The sequence below is a fragment of the Eriocheir sinensis genome, chromosome 4 (genome assembly GCF_024679095.1).
Source record: "Eriocheir sinensis breed Jianghai 21 chromosome 4, ASM2467909v1, whole genome shotgun sequence".
In the NCBI taxonomy this organism is placed as follows: Eukaryota; Metazoa; Arthropoda; class Malacostraca; order Decapoda; family Varunidae; genus Eriocheir; species Eriocheir sinensis.
The window spans coordinates 7,142,563-7,150,974 of NC_066512.1; positions in this window are offsets into that span (position 1 = coordinate 7,142,563).

Here is an 8,412-nt window from a genome sequence, read left to right on the forward strand (position 1 = left end):
GAGAGAGAGAGAGAGAGAGAGAGAGAGAGAGAGAGAGAGAGAGAGAGAGAGAGAGAGAGAGAGAGAGAGAGAGAGAGAGAGAGAGAGAGAGAGAGAGAGAGAGAGAGAGAGAGAGAGAGAGAGAGAGAGAGAGAGAGAGAGAGAGAGAGAGAGAGAGAGAGAGAGAGAGAGAGAGAGAGAGAGAGAGAGAGGCCACAGGTGAGCCAACAGATAAGGGAGAAAATAAACACTACACAGACAGATGGGCCAACACGGGTGAACACCTGGCTCCTATTAATTAACCTGTCCCCTCCTCATTTTCTGCCCTCCCCCTCCCGCTCTACCTTCTTACCTGGCCGCCCGCCCGTATGTTACTTTCCCTTCCTAAAGCTCGCCTATCTTGCCTTTCTTCTTCACCATAATTCTTTATCTTCTCTGCCACGCTTTATTGTACTATATTACTTTTATATTCCTCATTTTCTGGTTCTCTTTCTTCTTTCTCTCTCTTTCTTTCTCTCTCTTTCTCTTTCTCTCTCTCTCTCTCTCAATCTTTATCTCTCTCTATCTCTCTCTCTCTCTCTCTCTCTCTCTCTCTTCACCCTTAGGCACATATCCCATAATCCCCATACTGCACCTTTCCCTTCCCCTGGACGGTAATGAGATGCCGAGTTGGGGTGGACAGGTGAGCAAGGGTTAAAGGAGTGGGTGGGCCGGTGTACTGGGGGGGAGGGGGGGGGGAACCGTAGGCGGAATATAATCTACACACAATACCTTCTCACTCTCCCTCCCTCATCTCCTCTTTTACTCTCTCCCTCGTTCCTTTCTCTCCTTTCTTTCGTTTATTTCCTCTTGTCTCACTCTTTCCTCGCATATCCTTAACTCATCCCTTCTTTGTTTCGCTTCTTTCTTCTCGTGGAACTCTGCCCTCGATAATCTCTTGACTCCTTTCCTCTTGTTCTTCCTGATCTTTTGTTCCCTCGTTCATTCGTTTTTTCATCGTTTGGTCATTCCTTCCTTCCTTCTCCACCCATCATTTCTTTCGTTCCCTCTTTCTTTTTTTCTTTCTTTCTTCCATCCTCTCTTTCTCATTTCTTTTCTTTATTTCTGGCTTTCTTCTTTCCATTCTTTCTTCTGCTTTCCTTTTTTACTTTAATTATTCTTTTTCATTTTCCCTTCCTTTTTTCCTTTTTTCTTTTCTTGATTCCTTATTTCCTTATTTCATTCTTTCCTTCCTCTTTCATTCTTCCGTCTTCCTCTTTTCTTCATTCCTTCTTTCCTTCCTCCCTCCCTTCCTTCCTTCCCTTCGTCCGTCCTTTTCGTTTTTCTTTCTCTCTTCTTTCCTTCCATCCTTCCTTTTGTTCGTCCTTTTTTCCTTCCTTCCTTCCTTCCTTCCTTCTATTCCTTCTCCTCCTCTTTTCTCCTTTTCTCTTTCTATAATCTATCATCCCTTTTCTTAAATACCCTTCCATCCCTCCCTATCTCCCTATAACCCCAACGTTAACCATTTTCATTTTCTCTCCTTCTCTCTCCCTCCCTCCTTCCCACGTCTTCCTTAATACCTTACCTGTAATGTTTGCCCTCACCTGTCGGGCTCACTCAGACTCCTTCTCTTGTTGGACCAGACAGGTGTGTTATTGCTGGGTGGGTGCCGGTGGTTGTGATGGCGCTGATTGTGGTGGCGATGCTGGTACTTTATATAGGACAGACAGACAGGTAGACAGACAAATAAATAGGGAGAGAGAAAGGAAAAAAGTGAAGAACAGATGGGTACGGACGTCATAAATACACACACACACACACACATACACACACACACACACACACACACACACACACACACACACACACACACACACACACCGCCGAGTGACTTAAAACTACCCACATGCTGTCCAGAAGACCAACTATCAACCCGGACTCTAGATTCTAGGATTAAAGAAGAGCTCCGGGAGGGCGGCATGAGCCAATGCAAGATGGCGCCACTATAAACACTCGCCTGCGCCAGAACGGGCTGGGCCCACCATCAGGTCCCACCGGGAAGAAGCCTGCCGCCGCAATAGGCCGCGACGTAAAAAAATAAAAATAAATAAATAAATAAATAAAAAACAGAGAGAGAGAGAGAGAGAGAGAGAGAGAGAGAGAGAGAGAGAGAGAGAGAGAGAGAGAGAGAGAGAGAGAGAGAGAGAGAGAGAGAGAGAGAGAGAGAGAGAGAGAGAGAGAGACTAAATATAAAGAAAACAAAAACAAACCAGATTCACCAAGAGAAAGGAGAAAAAAAAGAGGTGTATTCTAACCAAGTGTTCAAGTTTACCAAGTCAAAATGTAAATGCATAAGGCCAGGTGTGAAGAATTCCAAGTAGGTGCCAAGAGTGCCAGCAGGTGTAAAAGCATTGGCAAGGTGTAGAAGTAACAACAATACTTTCTCTTCCTTACAGTTGGCGCCGCGGGAGGTGACGGAGAAGAATAAGGAGTAGGGGAAGAAGAGGGACGGCTACCTGGGCACACCGCGAGACAGGTAAGCTCATTAAGGGTCCCCTCCACTATTGTCTTTTGATCTCCTTAGCATTCCTTCTCTACCTCAACTCACGACCACAATAAGAATAACCTCCCCCTCGCCCCCCCGAACCCACACACCTGTCGTATTGTTACTACCTGCCTGCCCGGTGATTATGCGTACACCTGTTTGCCTTGTTTGTACGCGCCAGCCATACTTACCTGCTGTGTATTGTGTTGCGCTGTTGTGAGGGGCTGGGCTGTGAGGTTGTTTAATCTGCTGGTGGTGTTATTGCTGCAGCGGCTACTACTACTACTACTACTACTACTACTACTACAGCCACTAGGAACATGACTACTACTTTATATTGATATTTATTGTCATTACAGTTTGGTTGGGTAGCGAAAGTAACAACAATAAAGGTAAATTTGCATACTTATTACGTTTTCTGCTATTGTATGCACTTACTACTGTACTCTATTGACTTGCACACATTAAAAGACAGACAGGCAATCAGAATGGAAAAAAGTCCACCGCGTTGAGGAGGGAAGGAAAGAGTGTAATACTATCAGAGGGAAGGATAGATGGAGGGAGTGAGGGTGAGGTAGGGATAGGAGGCTGGCTGGACGGATGGTGAGTGAGTGAGGAGGGATAGAGGAGGATAGAGGAGGGCGTGAGTGAGGCAGGGAGGGTCTGGAGTGTCCCTGTTCAAAGCCTAAAGGGAGTCTGGTCTCGGGGCTGAGTTTGCTTCGGCAGATAACCTTGCTACCTTCAACCCTCCTCCCCCCTTCCCCCTCTATCTCCTTGCTTCTCTTCTTTCTCTCAGTTCCTATCTTTCTTCCCCCGCCCCTCCCTCCATGTTCACCCTTTCCTTCCTTCCTATCCTTCTTTCTTCCTAACTTCCCTCTTTCCTTCGCATTTTCTCCATCGATTTCTTCCTCCCACAACGCTCCTTTCACTTTATCCCTTCTTCCTTCCTTTTTTTCTTCCTTCTTTCATTCCTTCTTTCATCCTTCCTTCTCTCCCTCCTGACATGCTACCTCTTCGTTCTTCTGTCCCATTCTCCTTCTTTCGTTTCCTCATTCATCCCCCCATCTCTTCTCCTTCTCCTCCTCCCTTTTTCCTTTCCTCAATCCCTCCCTGTCATCTATCCTTTCTCCGTTTTGTCCCATCACCACTCTTCTCTCCTTCCCTCCCTCCCCCACTGTCTGTCTCCCTGTCTGTCATCTCCCTGACTCGCGTGTGTATATGTGTAAACTCTCCTAGACGTGTGTGATGAATATGTGTGTGTGTGTGTGTGTGTGTGTGTGTGTGTGTGTGTGTGTGTGTGTGTGTGTGTGTGTGTGTGTTTGATTTGCAGAATTGCTTTGGCGTATTGTTTACATTAAGCCTGACAGACAAACAGACAGACAGATTGATCGGCTGCCTGACTTCTTGACTGACTGCCAGAATGCCTGACTGACTAACGAACTGACCCACTGCCGCCCGCTGCTCCCCTCTCTTTTATCTCTCCTTTATCTTAACTTCCCTTTTCTTTATTTTCCTTCTCCTAATTTCCCTTCCCTTCTCTTCACTGTGTTTTTGTTTTCCTTTTTTTATATTCCTCTGCCTTCCTTTCCCATCCATTATCTTGTCTTTCTCCTCTTATTTTCCTTTTCTTTCCCTTCCGTTTGTTTCTTTTCCTTCTTTCTCTCCCTTCCTTTTCCTTTATTACCCTTCCTTCCATTCCCTATAATATCCGCCCTTCCTTTAAATTTTGCTCCTCTCTCCTCTCCTCTCCACTCCTCTCCTCTCCTCTCCTCTCCTATCCTCTCCTTTCATCTCCTCTCCTCTCCTCTCCTATTCTCTCCTCATTTACTCTCCTTTCCTTTCGTTTCTTTTTTGTCTCCTCTTCTATTCTTGTCTTTCCTTTCGTGTCATATCTCCTCTACTCTATTTCCCTACCTTCTCTTCTTCCCTTCCCTTCCCTTCCCTTCCTTTCCCTTCCCTCTATTCCCCTAACCAACCTCCCAACCCCCCCAACCTTTTCCTAATTAGTCTCAAGGTAAAGGTGATCTGTGACTGTGGCGTGGGTGTGAGAGAGAGAGAGAGAGAGAGAGAGAGAGAGAGAGAGAGAGAGAGAGAGAGAGAGAGAGAGAGAGTAAAAGTAAAGAGAAAATAAAAAAAAGTCGATATGAAGAAGGAGAAGGGAAAGTTATATAAGGGGGGAAGCAGGAAGATAGGGAGAAGAACTTGGATGAAAGAGGAAGAGGAGGAAGAGGAGGGGGAGCAGGAGGAGGGGGAGACAAGAAGAGGGCCTGGAGTGAGGGAGGCATAAACAAGGAGGGACATGCGGGGGGGGGGGGATAGAGAGAGAGAGAGAGAGAGAGAGAGAGAGAGAGAGAGAGAGAGAGAGAGAGACGAGCAAGCGACCGAGCAACCGGGGGACCGAGAGAGAGAGAGAGAGAGAGAGAGAGAGAGAGAGAGAGAGAGAGAGAGAGAGAGAGAGAGAGAGAGAGAGAGAGAGAGAGAGAGAGAGAGAGAGAGAGAGAATTGTCAATGTCCCACCGGCAATCACTGAGCCATGTAGTCAGTCACAAGGTCGTGTGTGTGTGTGTGTGTGTGTGTGTGTGTGTGTGTCATTTAGTAGTTTACACACACACACACAAACACACACACACACACACGGAGTCCATGAACCTCGCATTGCCGATCATGTTTAAGCAGTAGTTTTATTTTCCCTCAACCCGTCACTCACCCAAATATGGGGCCTGGTTGTTTGAAATATATAATAAATAAATTGACAGAAACCATTATCAGGGTTACATTAATTTTATAATTTTAGTGTGTGTGTATGTGTGTGTGTGTGTGTGTGTGTGTGTGTGTGTGTGTGTGTGTGTGTGTGTGTGTGTGTGTGTGTTTGCACAGTGTGGTGCTGGCCAAGGGTCTGAATTAATAAACTTGCGGACTGTAGAATGCGCGTAAGTGTGGAAAGACGGGGGGGGAGAGAGAGAGAGAGAGAGAGAGAGAGAGAGAGAGAGAGAGAGAGAGAGAGAGAGAGAGAGAGAGAGAGAGAGAGAGAGAGAGAGAGAGAGAGAGAGAGAGAGAGAGAGAGAGAGAGAGAGATTAAAATTTCTTCATAGTGGCATACCAAAAAAGAATGAATGGCAAAATGTAAGAGAGAGAGAGGAAGCAGAAGTGGTGGTGATAATGGCAATGACTGTGAGCTAGGAGGTGAAGGTGTTTGGTGTAGGTGAAGAATGGATGGTTGGGTTGCAGGAAGAGGTGGAGGAGGTGGTGAAAGGAATGGTGGTGGTGGATGAGGTGGTGATGGGGTGGCAGTATGGGCAGATGGGTGGTGGTGGTGGTGATAATGGTGGCATTCTTTTGTATAATTACTATATCTTATTTTTTATCATTATGATTTTGTTCACGTGGAAAGTAGTTAGACTGATAGTGATAAAAAGAAATAACAAGGTGGAAAAGACAGTGACGGTTACATACTGTTCATATAAAAAATAAAATCGGGAATGATCAAAGAAATATACATTCAGCATTGATCTGAGGTTGTATTGGTAATCCTTTTTAGAGAGAACTGTCATGGAAAAAAGAACATTCAGTTGAAGGATGACTGTTTCAGAGTGTATCAGTGAAAGAGACTGGGGCGGAAGTACGGCTTTAGAGGGGGTGGGGGGGGTAATAGCTGTGATGGTAGGTGATGATGGCCTCGAAATGCTGCTGATGGTGGTAGTGGCGCTAAGGGGGGCGGGGTGATGATGGGGGTAGGTAGGTCGCGGCCTCAATCACACAGGTAAATACGAGCTAATGATCACCGCTCGTAACCTCCCCCTCACCTGCCCCACCTCGGCGTCAGGGTGTTACTGTGGAGGGGTGGAGGAAGAACAGGTGGGGAGAGACGTGGTGGTGGAGGGAATCGTGGTAGAGGTGGAGGAGGAGGATATATAGGGAAGCTGCAATGATAATGAGAGTAACTATGTCAGAGAGAAGTGGTGGGGGATGGATTAGTGATGGAGAGGAGTGGAAAGAAGTGGCAGAGGATGTATTTGTGGTGGAAGGAAGTATTGTTGTATGTAATGGAGGTGGAGGGGAGTGATGTAAGATGCAGTGGTGATGGAGTGGAATGGTGAAGGATGTGAAAGATGGTAGAGAGGAGTTCTGAAGCAAGAAATAGAAATGGAATTGAGTGTTGGTATTAAGAAGACGTAGAGATAGAAGGAGGCGAGGAGAAAAAGAAGAAAGGTGCAAAAGATGGAGGTGCTGGTAAGAGGATTTAGACATATATCTCACATTCCTTTCTTTCTCCATGTTTTTTTTTTTCAACACGCAGAAAAAAAGTGAGGAATATGAGGAATCTGTCTAAATCCTCTTACCACTATCTCTTATCTTTTGCACCTTCCATCCGTTATTACTCCACCACACCACCACCACCACCACCACCTCCGTTTCTCTCCATCTCCACTTCTTTCTCCACCACTTCTCTCTACCCTCCCTACTCTCACCATCTCTCCAGTTTTCTTCCTCTTCTCTTCCTCAATCATTTCTCCGCTTCTCTCCATCTTCACTTCTTTCTCCACCACTTCTCTCTACCATCCCTATTCTCACCATCTCTCCGGTTTTCTTCCTCTTCTCTCTTTTCCTTCTCCTCCCCTCCTCCCTTCCCAGGACATAATTTCTCCTCATTCATTTCTCCTTTCTCATTTTCACACCTCATATATCACCATTCCCACCACCCTCACCGCCGCCACCAAACCTTCCCTTCTGTCCTATAATTTCTGAGGGAGTGGTGGAGGAAGAGTAATGGAGGAGAGGAGGAAGGAGGTGAAGAAGACAGATAAACTTAACACATTCCTCCTCCCTCTCATTCGTTCCCTGTCTCCTCCTCCTCACACTCTTCTTCCCCTCACCAACCTGTCCTCATAATCCTCTTCCTACACCATCGCTACACAACCTACTGATACTTTTTTCTTCTTCTTCTTCTTCTTCTTCTTCTTCTTATTATTATTATTATTATTATTATTATTATTATTATTATTATTATTATTCGTCTTCCTCCTCCTCCTCCTCCTCCTCCTCCTCGAAACCATTCCAGAGAGTCCTACCTCACCGAGGGGGATCTCGCCCCTAGAAATTGATGCCATAAGCGCCCACGATGTGAAAAAGTATCTTGATAAACTCGACACGAACAAATTAACGGGACCCGACAACTTGTCCCCTCAGTTATTGAAATAATTAAAGCAGCAAATACTACAGCCACTTATTAGCATATTTCCCCGGTCACTACAACAAAACAAGGTATCTGAAGACTGGAAAATCGCCAATATAACACCGATATAAAAAAAAAAGGAGATAAGAGCGTTGCCCTAAACTACAGGCCCATTACTTTAACATCAGTAGCTGGCAAGATTCTCGAAAAGATCGTTAGAGACAAACTTGTCAGTTTTCTAGAGCAGTGTTCCCAACCTTTTCAGAGCCACGGCCCAGTTGAGCAAGTGAAAAAAATTCTGCAGACCTGTACCATAGGCATAGATCCAAGCATACACTGACATTTATATACCGGTAGTCCAAATGCATATTTTATTTTTTTAGCAATTTAAAATTCAATGGGGCAATACCATGTAACGTAATGTTTCACATTATACAAAGTAAAGTGATTATAAAAGCTAAATTATTCAAATGGACGCCATGAGGGAAAAATACTACACTAACTACAGCGCCTAGTACTACAGTAGACATGGAAAAGACTAGCTGTCATGGTTATAGATTCATGTACCTAGTTCATTGTCTATCAATACACCAAAACGTAATATTTCATATCTTACAAATGAAATTAGAAATCCATATATAAGCATATTACTCGTAATCATGAACAAAATAAAAAGTCACTATAGTCTGTTCAAATTAACTTGGCCAATTTGCACCGAGAAGCCCCTCCCCCATAC